Source organism: Cricetulus griseus, chromosome 3 (assembly GCF_003668045.3).
Source record: "Cricetulus griseus strain 17A/GY chromosome 3, alternate assembly CriGri-PICRH-1.0, whole genome shotgun sequence".
NCBI classification, from domain to species: domain Eukaryota; kingdom Metazoa; phylum Chordata; class Mammalia; order Rodentia; family Cricetidae; genus Cricetulus; species Cricetulus griseus.
The window spans coordinates 112,793,373-112,806,298 of NC_048596.1; the positions used below are offsets into that span (position 1 = coordinate 112,793,373).

The 12,926-nt window shown below is 37.6% G+C and overlaps 1 pseudogene; it reads right to left on the reverse strand.

Annotated features, from left to right (window-relative positions):
- LOC100750458 overlaps positions 1 to 8,715 on the reverse strand; it is a 30,598-nt pseudogene extending 21,883 nt beyond the window's left edge.
- Between the last annotated feature and the right edge of the window lie 4,211 nt (positions 8,716 to 12,926).

Here is a 12,926-nt window from a genome sequence, read left to right on the forward strand (position 1 = left end):
AAACACTACACCAGTAGCACAGACATTGAGATCAACAATTGATAAATGGGACCTCCTGAAACTGAGAAGTTTCTGTAAGGCAAAGGACACAGTCAGCAAGACAAAATGGCAGCCCACATATGTGGAAAAGATATTCACCAACCCCACATCTGACAGAGGGCTGATCTCCAAAATAGACAAAGAACTCAAGAACAATCCAGTTAAATTGTGGGGTATGGATCTAAATAGACAGTTATCAATAGAGGAATCTAAAATGGCTGAAAGACACATAAGTAAATGTTCAACATCCTTAGCCATTAGGGAAATGCAAATCAAAACAACTCTGAGATACCATCTTACTCCTGTCAAAATGGCCATAATCAAAAACACCAATGACAGTTTATGCTGAAGAGGATGTGGAGAAAGGGGAACACTTCTCCACTGCTGGTGGGAGTGCCAACTTGTACAGCCACTTTGGAAATCAGTATGGGGGTTGCTCAGAAAAATGGGAATCAGTCTACCACAAGATCCAGCAATTCCACTCTTAGGCATATACCCAAAAGAAGCACATTCGTATAACAAGGACATCTGTTCAACAATGTTCATAGCAGCACTATTTGTAATAGCCAGAAACTGGAAGCAGCCTAGATGAACCTCAACTGAAGAGTGGATAGGGTAAATGTGGTACATTTGCACAATGGAGTACTACTTAGCAGGAAAAAAAAACAATGGAATCTTGAAATTTGCAGGAAAATGGATGGAACTAGAAGAAACCATTCTGAGTGAGGTAACCCAATCACAAAAAGACAAACATAGTATGTACTCACTCATATGTGGATTTTAGACATAGAGTAAAGGATTACCAGCCTACAATCCACACTGCCAGAGAAGCTAGTAAACAAGGAGTTCCCTAAGAGAGACATACATGGTCCCCTGGAAAAGGGGAAATGGTCAAGATCTCCTGAGTAAATTGGGAGCATGGGAAGAGGGGGAGGGAGCTAGGAGAATGAGAAGAGGAGAAGAGGAGGGATGCGGAGGTCATGAGGGAGCAGAAAGTTTGAGTCGGGAGAAAATTGAAGATAACAAGAATGGAGATACCATAATAGAGGGAGACATTTTTGTTTTACAGAGAAATCGGGCACTAGGGGAATGTCTGGAGATGAACAAAGATGACACCAGCTAAAAATCTAAGCAATGGAGAAGAGGCTACCTTAAATGTCCTCCCCTGATAATGAGATTGATGGCTGACTTACATGCCACCCGATAGGCCTCAGCCAGCAGCTGGTGGAAGTAGAAGCAGACCCCCCCACAACTAATCACTGAACTGAAGAGAAGAATGAATGATGTGCTGAGGGGTCCACATCAGGCCAGTGAAACCCACAGAAACAGCTGACCTGAATATCGAGGATTCTTCGTCCCCAGACTGATAGCTGGGATACCAGCATGGGACTGATCCAGACCCCAGGAACATGAGTTTCAGTGAGCAAACCTCGGAAATCTACAGGACCTCCTGAAGTAGTTCAGTACTTATCCCTAGCATAGGTGTAGTCTTTGGGAGTCCATTCCACATTCCCATTCTTCCATGAGCCAAGACACACAGGGCTGGGCCTAGGCCCTATCCCAAAGGACATGAAACACTCTGATGAACCTCTATGGAAGGCCTCAATTTCCAGGAGGAGAAGAAATGATATATGAAAGGTAGGGTAGTTTTGAGGGGTGGGTGTTGTAGAGGAGGAGCGGAGGGAAGGGCACTGGGATTGACATATAAAACAATCTCGTTTTTAATTCAAATTAAAAAAAACCACAACAATGATAGCTTATGCTGTTGAGGACATGGAGAAGTGGGAACAATCCTTCACTGCTGGTGGGAGTACCAATTGGTACAGCCACTTTGGAAATCAGTATGTTGGTTCCTCAGGAAAATGGGAATCAATCTACCAGGAGATCCAGCAATTCTGCTATTAGGCGTATACCCCATAGAAGCACATTCATACAAGAAGGACATCTGTTCAACCATGTTCATAGCAGCATTATTTGTGATAGCCAGAAACTGGAAGCAACCTGATGCCCCTCAACTGAAGAATGGATACAGAAAATGTGGTATATTTACACGATGGAGTACTACTCAGTGTAAAAAAAAGCAATGGAATCTTGAAATTTGCAGGCAAATGGATGGAAGTAGAAGAAACCATCCTGCATGTGGTAACCCAGTTGCAAAAAGACACAAATGGTATGTACTCACTCACATGTGGATTTTATATTTAGAGCAAAGAAGTAGCAGCCTATAATCCACACTGACAAAGAAGCTAGGAACGAAGGAGGACCCTAAGAAAGACACACATGGTCCTCCGGAGAAGGGGAAAGGGACAAGATTTCCTAAGCTAATGGCGATCATGGGGGGTCAGGGAGAGGGAGTTAGAAGAAAGAGAAGGAGAAAAGGGGAGGGGAGAAGACAGGAGGGAACAGGAAGATCTAGTCAGGGGAGGAATGGAGGAGAGCAAGAAAAGGGATACCAGTATAGAGGGATCCATTTTAGTTTTAAAGAAAATTCTGGCACTAGGGAAATGTTCAGAGATCTACAAGTTCAGCCCCAACTAACAATCTAAGCAATAGTCAAGAGGCTACCTTAAAAGCCCTTCTCCAATAATGAGATTGATGACTACCTTATACACCATCCTAGTGCCTTCCTCCAGTAGCTGATGAAAGCAGATGCAGACACTCACAGCTAAACACTGAGCTGAACTCAGGAATCCAGTAGCAGAGAGGAAGGAGTGATGAGCAAAGGGGTCAAGACCAGGGTGGAGAAACCCCCAGAAACAGCTGATCTGAACAAGGGGTTTCTCATGGACCCCAGACTGATAGCTGGGAAACCAGAATAGGACTGTTATAGACCCCCTGAAGGAGGAATTCAGTTTGGAGGTCTGGACAATCTACAGGGCCACTGGTAGTGGATCAGTATTTACCCCTAGTACACAAATGAACTTTGGGAGCCCTCTCCTCATAGACGGATACACTCACAGCCTAGACACACTGGGGAGGGTCTAGGCTCTGCTCCAAATGTTATGAAAGACTTTGAAGGACCCCCATGGAAGGCCTCACCCTCTCTGTGGAGCATAAAGGGTTTGGGATTGGAGTTTGGTTGGGGCCCGGGGAAGAGGGGAGGGAGAGGGAACTGAGATTGACATGTAAAAGAAGCTTGTTTCTAATTTAAATAAAAAAATAATTTTATGTTTGGGAATCACCACAACATGAGGAAGTGTATTAAAGTTTTGCATCACTAGGGCAGTTGAGAAGGTTAAGGCTTGTTCCTAAAAGCTTAGGGACCTGGGTTTGCTACCTAGATTTTAGGGACATGATTAAGAATCAATGTACACAATGAGCATTAAAACAACTGTGTTTTCATTTCTATAACAACTCAGCGGTTACAAGCAAACAAACAAAGAGAACATACTACCCAACACTAAAGAATATATTTCTTTTTCACTCTCCCACTGAAGTTTCTTTAAAATTTGGCATATATTAGGGTATGAACTGAATCTCAACAGACATAAAAATTGAAATAACATTGTACATCCTATTTGACTACAACATATTAAAGCTGAATACAGCTTTAGAGTTAAATGTTTCAAAATTTCTTTTTTTCTCCACATTTCTAGTTCTGGGTCTCTGTGTTAATTACACTCTGATTCTCTGATGAGGGTTGAGAGTTGTACCGATACATTGTTACAGCAATGTAGCAGAAATCATTTTACTACTTTGTTCATTTATCATTATCACAGCAGTAGTTTTCCCCTAGGACCACTTTAGCAGTGTCAGGTATAGGTTTCATCTTACAGACTGGTATGCCTTAAATGCAACAAAAGTGGGTGACTATCCTCAAACTGTTTATGTCACTGTTCCACTAGTAAATTATGCAGGCAGGTCATTGTTGCTAGTTACAGGTATTGTAGCTAGAAGATATTGCATTATCTTTATTTTGGTAGCATTCAGAGTACCATTACCATGTAGTATTATCAATGCTAGTCAGTGGGGATAAAACTTTAGATGGGTACAAACTTGATTTCTCAACATTTGGGGACATAATTGTCTATAACAATATGGCCATACCATCAGGTTGTGAGGAGCCACCAGTACCCTTGGTAAAAGCCTGCATTTTTCTCTTCTTGCAATCAATGAGTATTTAGGATCTTTGTGTCTTCTAGTATTCCATATCATTCTTTAGTGTTTTTAAGATTTTGTTGTACAGATTTAACCTTTTTGGTTGGATTTACTACTTGGTACTTCATATACTTACTTTTTGAAAGATAAGATGAATGGAACTTTTGAACTGATTTACTTTTCTTTGCAAATTTGTGAAAGTTATATAGAAAGTGGCTAATCAAGGCCTCACCCTTTCCATGGAGCAGAAGAGGGATGTGATGGAGTTGGGGACATGGGAGAATGGGAGGGAGAGGGAACTGTGAATATATATATATATATATAATATATATAAATTATATATATTATATATATAAAGATTGTTTCTAATTTAAATAAAAAATAAAAAAGAAAGTGGCTGATCTTGGTATGTTGAGTCTATATTCCTGCTACTTAATCAAAAGTGTTGGTGTCCTCCAAGAGTTTTCTAGTGTACCTTTAGAGAATTTTAATGACAAAATCATATTATCCCTGATAGAAACAATTTGAATTCTGCTTCCTAAATGTTTGTAATACATCCTATGATTTTGTGCACTATCCTGAGAAGTAGCAGAGCATGAAGGGACTTTTATTCATCCTTGATATCAAGGTAATGTTTTAAGTATTTTTCCATAATGTTTGTACCATGTATCTTTTATAATCTTATGAATTTACCTTGTTTTTCTCAGTACTTAAAGGTCATTTATTATTTAAAGTTGTAGGACTTTGAAAAAATTCTTGTTAGAAACATTGAATTGTTTAATTAATGGTAGAAAAAATACATATGAATAAATATGTATCATATCTATCTATATATATATAGATAGATATAGATATAGATAGATATATATATATATATCACTTATATGTAGACTGCGTTTCTGAGGTTCATATACCAAGAGAGATGCAAAAGGTAAAAATTTTAAAAATATCCTTACCCAGCATTCTTTTTTTTGATGTGCTTTGTCCTTTTTGTTTTTTTCAGTTTTATTTTTTATTTCATTTTGCACTCCAAGCACAGTTTTCCCTCCCACTCCTCCTCCCACTGCCCCTCATCTCCTCCCACCCCTCACCGCCCCGTGCCCACCCCCAATCCACTCATCCTACTTTTTATCCAGCATTCTTGAACAACATCAACAACACACCTGGCAGATATTTACTTCTACTGTCATTCCATTGTATTGTAACAGTATAGCATTCCTCATAGTATATCAATACAGTGTTTTACTATTTAGACTTGGAAATCATCAAAGATGAGAGCCCTAGTAATTGATTTCTGTGATATAAGAGTAACAGATGCTGATGAAGAAAGCATCAGTTAAATGATTCACTAGATACTGAGACAGGATGGTGTTGTTCATAAGTTTGTCACTGTCTTGGAGCTCTATCACACTACTGAGGTCAAAAGACATTTTGAAAATGAAGCCCAACTCCCTCATTTTCAAGGGATATACTACAGAGGGTAAGCAGCTTGTACAAGGTCACAGTCACTGAACCAGTATTTAAGCCTTCAATCTTCTGGTTCCAAGTTCAGGATTCCTATTTCTTAGAGAATTTATGATAAATAGGAGAGAAGATTTAAAAATCTTCCAAAATGTCCTCCTTTCTCTATTAACCCAGAATCCTCAGTAAAATCTCTTCAAACTTTTGTCTTCTTCTAGGACCTTTATGGGAGTTATGACTGCTTTGGATTGAGATGTGTAAGAACACTTAAATTGCACCAGTGTTCTCTGCCCTTCAATAGTTGCTTCCACTTGTAGTATGTCTTTGTCTGATAGGTGTACAGTTTAGTTATAAAGTACTTTCATTGCTAGGTTCTTTAATGATTGCTGCTTTTTTGTTTCTTATTGGGTGTTGATTTATTGTTTCCTTATATTAGGTTTTTGTTAGTTTTTTTTTTAGAAAGAACTTTAATTTGGGTGATTAGGGAAGGGGAGAGGATCTGGAAGGACTTGGGAGAAGGAAAGAGCAAGATCAATATACATTTAAGTTAGAAATTGTTTTAAATAACAAAATATGTAAACAAATTAGGAAAAAGAGACCACAGTGGTACCTTCTTTTCTAAGTCCACTAGCACTACATTAATGTATGTAAAGCACCTAAATAGTGATTAATATATGGTAAATATTCATTAAATTATAGCAAACAATTATTATTTCCTTATGGTATTATCAAAATATGATTTCAACGAGTTACTGAACAGCTGATATATATATACATATATATATATATATATATATATATATATATATCTCCTTGTATAGCTGTGCCATGATTTAATTAAGCTTAAATATTTTTATGTATCACATAATAAATTCTCATGCATCTCTGTAGTGTATGAAGACAAAGGCACTACCAAGACTATCACGTACCTAGTTATCTGTTTTCATCCTGGTATGGCAAAGGAAGTACATCTGAATGATAAAGCCATATAACAATATTTGTATACCTGAGGCATTTATGCCTACATGAGCTGTTGACTACATTAACAAATACTGAACTTAGATTTCTCATTTGCAAAAGGCAAAGTCAAAAATCTACATAGGTGAACATATGTTGTGTCATGCTTCTAATATTTATTCTCTCATAACTGAGAAAAGTTTAAAACATTCTTTTAGATCTCTTTCATCTTATATAATGTAAGTATATAAGCCTGGATATGAAAAGGACCTATTATTTCAACTATTTGCTTTATAGGCATAAAATTCCCAGCATCATTATAAAGAGAAATCACATTACTCAGTCATGTTGGCCCATCAGACAATGAGATTGGACAGTGAATGATAAAAAGGAAATACATATGCTCTCACCTTGACCTCCAAGAAGACAAAGTTCCCCTCCAAATTCTGGGTGCCACAAGATGACTGTGAACATTGCACAATTAAGCAAGCTGACTGGGAACATTGCACAATTAAGCCTTATTCTTGACTTTCTCTTTCAAAGTCCACTGAATTTAAACTCAGGTCTTTCTCAACTATGTTTGTGTTTTGGACTTTGGGGTCATCTTGCCCATGTTCCATTTTACTGTGTATATGGCTTTATTATGTAATCATTCTCAGAATGTTTCTCACCATCCATTACTAATTACTGTATATTTGACACTCAAGGCAGTAATCATCATACACTGTATTAATTCAGTTTCATTAAACTTTCTCCTTACTTCCATTTCCTCTTAGAATATTTGTGTCTTCTGATCCTTAGTACCAAATATCCTCCTCTGATTTGAATTTAATTCATGCATAAACTATAAATAACTGAATACAATGTTTGTCTCAAGGCACAAAACTCTACTGTGCTGGACCTCATGGATATTACAATGTCCTATATTAAAATGTTTGTTACCCAAATTTACTTTTTGTGACAATTTCCTTAACATGATTCAGAAGATAGTTGCAGCAATTTCCCTAACTCAAATGTCAAATTTTACACATCTTATTAATGAATAAAAATGATAGTCTACCATACAAGTCAAGGAGTACATCATGTATATATTCCTATAATATTCAACTACATTTTATATCACTATGGAAAGAGGAAATACAGACATAAATTTAAGATGAGTGTTCGAAATTTTAAAATAGGATGCAAAACCATGAAGTTAACAAACCAACTTCAATAATGGGAAAGGTAACCTTAATATCCCTCTTTCTGATACTGACAGGTCCTACAGGAAATAGCTTTCATTGTAGCACATGACAAGGGAAATAGCATATGACAGTGACATTTTTAATACAACCAATCTGTGGCTGTGAATATAAGCAAAATAAATAGAATTGAAAAAGAATAATATGATTTTTATAGTAAAAATTTTTTCCTATTCTTGATTGCAGCTATAGGTGATATCCAGGCAGGTAGAAAATGATTATGGTTTATTTGAACAAAAGATAAATATCTACAGAAGAAATGTACCCATGAAGCAGATCAAAATTCTAGATCATTTCTGTTCAGGATTTGAGCATTCCATACTAATGGAATAAACACTAGTAGACCATTGAAATACTACTTTACTGCAGCCCCTAAGAAAAGAACTCAGGGTAAGTACTTTGTACTGTGTTTCTGGAGGATATTACATGACCCCACCAAATGAGAACTTTCATTATTGAATATATCCCTATAGGAACAAGGTGGAAATTATATGTCATTAAGCCTGTAAAACGTCATGATAAAGGGATGAGCAACAAAATAATCCATAAACCAGAAACAGGGAAATCATCAGCAATAAAACACAAAATAAAATTTTGTTTGGTCTTAGTGATGTGAGTGGGAAATATGGAGAAGAGACATAGAGAATGATAATCAACTTATCTATAGCGCTAATACACAATATTCACTATGATAAACACAAATAAATGATAGAATCACTTACTGAACATCTAGGTTTCCTCTGAAATGATCATTCACCAGTGGACCTTGTTTTGTGTAAATGTAAAAAAAACAATCATCCTCCACATCTTCATCCTTATTTTCATTTTGTTTAATTCTCCAAAAGCACCTGGGATCTGTCCCACTTAAAAGCAAGAAACCCTCCATAATCAAGATGACAAATATCCAAGATAACATCTTTATCACATCACTTACAATGTGAGCCTGAGCAAAGTGTAGCAGAAATAGACAGAAACTCATGTATCAATGTGCTGGAGTATGTCCATGCATCTCTTTTTATTACTGTTAGTTATTATTGAGAAAAGCAGTTTTGATCCTGAGTAATTTTCAGGCTGATCTTCTCTGGGGAATTCTTAAACACTTTCTGGCCTGTGGCTCTGCATCTGAGTGTCTTTGTCCAGGTGGAGAATGAAGGTTGATAATTTTTCTGTTTAATGATAATCTTTCTGCTCCCTACCCTGATGGTTCCATTTATGTCAGTGGACATGAAGGCTCCAGGCATGAACTTGCTTAAGAGAATTTGCTAACCTGTTTAGTTCAGTAAACTGTTTTTCTGATCACCATTTGGAAAAGTTGAAATGGATTCCCTCGGGAATTCTCAAACCAATTTTGAAGTGGAAGTTTCAGAAACAGCTTATCATAGACATAGATCAGTATAGACACACAGGTATCATGTCCAGGAAGGTCCATGATAGGGAGTAAAATCCTTACATAGTCAGTGTCCAGAGAACCAGAGAGCATGAACCTGCGATACTCATACATATCTGAGTGACTCCAACTCTTCAGAATCCGTAGTGATTCATATGTTACAGTGAATCATTATAAAAGGGAAACAGAGCTCACACCTTTAATCTCAGCAACTGGGATGACACACCTCCTTTAATCCCTACACTAGAAAAAAATATAAGGCAGGAGCTCAGGACAGTCTTAAGTTCAGTGACAGTCTTAGGTTTGCTGGAGTTCATTGCCGTCTGCAGTCACACTAAGGACAGGATCACCATATTTGGTGGAGGTAAGGTCTGTCTAGTGGCTTGGCTGATTTAGTTTTCTGATCTTTAGACTGGACCCAAATATCTGTCATGCCACACTAATTTTCTTTTAAAGCTCTACAATAACCTCTGTTTTACATAGAGAAGGTTGAGTGCACTATAATATTGTAGAAGTATTTCAGATAATGAATCTACCTGTTTATAGATCTGGGTCTATTTGGCTTTAACGGGTACCTTTCCTGGTATGCCATTAGGCACTATAGGAGGTTATTTTGTACCTTATGCCAGGAAATGTCCTTTTGATCTAATTCCTTTTGATTCTAATTTTGATCTAATTGTTGGGGGACAAGAGGAGATGTATTCTTTTCTGTAACTACTTTCTGCTGAAACTAGGACATTGTTATCATGCCCCAGGTAGGCTGGAACACTAGTCAAAGGCTGGAAGGGGATTCAGACAATGGGGCATTCATCAGAAATATCTGGTTTACTGACCCAGGTAAAGATTTAGGGAGCAATCACATTGGCTGGACTGGTCCATATCATCGTTTAGCAAATCAAGGTCTCACAGTCATTTGGAGAAAGTTGTAATCAGCAGCTGATGCTTAAATATGTCTGTCAGCCAAGTGGGAACATGCTGAGACAGAAACAGACCAGAAACAGAAGTTAAAATTGAGAAACTTAAAAAGATTACATTTGGAAATTTCAGGCCCATAGGTCTAATAATTGGGGAAGGGGGTGGGGTTCCCAAGACCACTATCGAGAAAGATCCCATCCTCATGAATAGACATATAGGGAAACTTAGACTGTACTTATCTGGAGTCCTTTTGATCTGTGAAAAGTGTACCCAAGTCTTATGACTCCATAGATTCTCTGAAGGTTACATACTTATTTTCAGTGTTTAAAAGGAGATAAAAGTCTTAGATATATTAGCATTACAAATATGTACTGAAATCCACATTGTAGCAAAAGCAAGTAACAGTGTCTTTAAAAAAGTTTTAGTATGTTGTTTTTTAATAAATTAAATAAAGTCTTAATTAGAAAAAGAAGCGATCGAAAAATAGTTGTCATATAGTAAATTAGGTTTATAAATAAATGTTTTTACTGATTGATTTCTTTTGACATTTAGTCCACAAATTTTAGCACATATATGCATATATGACTACCAATACAGCCCAAATACAGAATCCCCTCAAACCTACTAATTTTCATCTTTGTCATGGAATCTCCCCCTACCTGGAGAACCTTGTCCTCTGCTCATGCCTTTTCCAGAATGCCACATAAAAGAATTTTATGTGGTCACTTGAAACCTTGTCACTGTGGCTCATTCTGAGGAGCATGATGAACTTGCATTCAGTCATTTATGGTCACTGATCAGTGTCTGCCTTTTACTGCTGTGAAGCACTGTAGGACAGTGGCCCACCCACCCTTGCATTTGGGAAGGTTCACTCAACTGTAACAAAATAATCCACAGTCGTCTGTGTTTACACTTACTAAGTGTATGCTTAGTTCTATAAGAAACTGCTCTATGGTGCTATAATACATCCTTCCTGACACCAGGTCCCTCATTCATCCTGAAGCTTTCCATTCAGCTAAACTAGATGGCCATCAGGCCCTTGGGGCTTCTTGTCTCTATCCTCATTGCTGGGACTACTGCTGCTCACCACTGTGGCCTGCTTTCTTACATGGATGCTAGGATCCTGACATTTGTGAAGCAAGTGCTTTACCCACCAAGGCATCTCTTCAGCCCCTCATCCTGGTTTTCATTCACAGTTTCCACACAGTTATTGATCTGATTTTATTTTCTGTGTTAATTTTGCATCACTGATGAAAAAAGACTCACATATTTTTTTTTACTTAGAATTTTATTCAGATGCCCCTGTATTCTTCATAATACTTTTAATCTAATGCTTTCAAGATAACACCTTGCCTTCTAAATGACTACCGAGTCAAAAAAAATTAACTTTTCACTTATATTTGACAATAATGCAGATCTTGTTGCCTCACATTTTAAGTATGAAGCTGTCTTTTTTTAATAAGATTTTTTTTATTTAAATAATAAAAAAAGAGATCCAATGCTCCTTTCTGGCACTTCATTCATATGCACACCCCCACACACACACTTAAATGCAAATAAAGACAAACAATGACAGTAAAAGTGGTGAGTGTTACAGTGCGTTTCCAGTTTTAGCACCATTTTTTTTTAAATTAGTTTCTCAGTCATCATCTGGGAGGAAACCATTGTGAGCAACATCATTAAAAACAGCTCTGATAAACCATGGTCACTACTGTGTATCATAAAGCAGGTCCACTTATGAGTGAGTACATATCATGTTTATCTTTTTGTGATTGGGTTACCTCGCTCAGAATGGCTTTTTCAAGTTCCATCCATTTTCCTGCAAATTTCAAGATTCCATTGGTTTTTTGTCTGCTGAGTAGTACTCCACTGTGTAAATGTACCACAATTTCTCTATCCATTCTTCAGTTGAGGGGAATCTAGGCTGCTTCCTAGATTGTAATGGCTATTACAAATAATGCTGCTATGAACATGGTTGAACATATGTCCTTGTTATATGAATGTGCTTCTTTTGGGTATATGCCTAGGAGTGGAATTGCTGGATCTTGTGGTAGACTCATTCCCATTTTCTTGAGGAGTCACCATACTGATTTCCACAGTGGCTGTACAAGTTGGCACTCCCACCAGCAGTGGAGGAGTGTTCCTCTTTCTCCGCATCTTCTCCAGCATAAACTGTCATTGGTATTTTCGATTTTACTCATTCTGACAGGAGTAAGATGGTGTCTCAAAGTTGTTTTGATTTGCATTTCCCTGATGACTAAGGATGTTGAACACTTTCTCATGTGTCTTTCAGCCATTTTAGATTCCTCTATTGAGAATTGTCTATTTAGTTCGTACCCCACTTTTTAATTGGGTTGTTTTGTGTTTGGGGGACTAGCTTCTTAAGTTCTTTGTATATTTTGGAGACCAGCCCTCTGTCAGATGTGGGGTTGATGAATATCTTTTCCCAGTCAGTGGGCTGCCATTTTGTCTTGCTGACTGTGTCCTTTGCCTTACAGAAGCTTCTCAGTTTCAGGAAGTCCCATTTATCAATTGTTGACCTCAGCTTCTGTGCTACTGGTGTATTGTTCTGGAAGCAGTCTCCTGTACCGATTGATTCAAGGGTATTTTCCACTTTGTCTTCTAACAGGTTCAGTGTAGCTGGATTTATGTTGAGATCTTTGATCCATTTTGACTTAAGTTTTGTGCAAGGCAATAGGCTTGGGTCTAACTGAAGTCTTCTACATGTCTGCACCCAGTTATGCCAGCACCATTTGTTGAAGATGTTCTCTTTGTTCCATCGTATAAATTTGGATTGTTTGTCAAAAGTCAGGTGTTCATAAGAG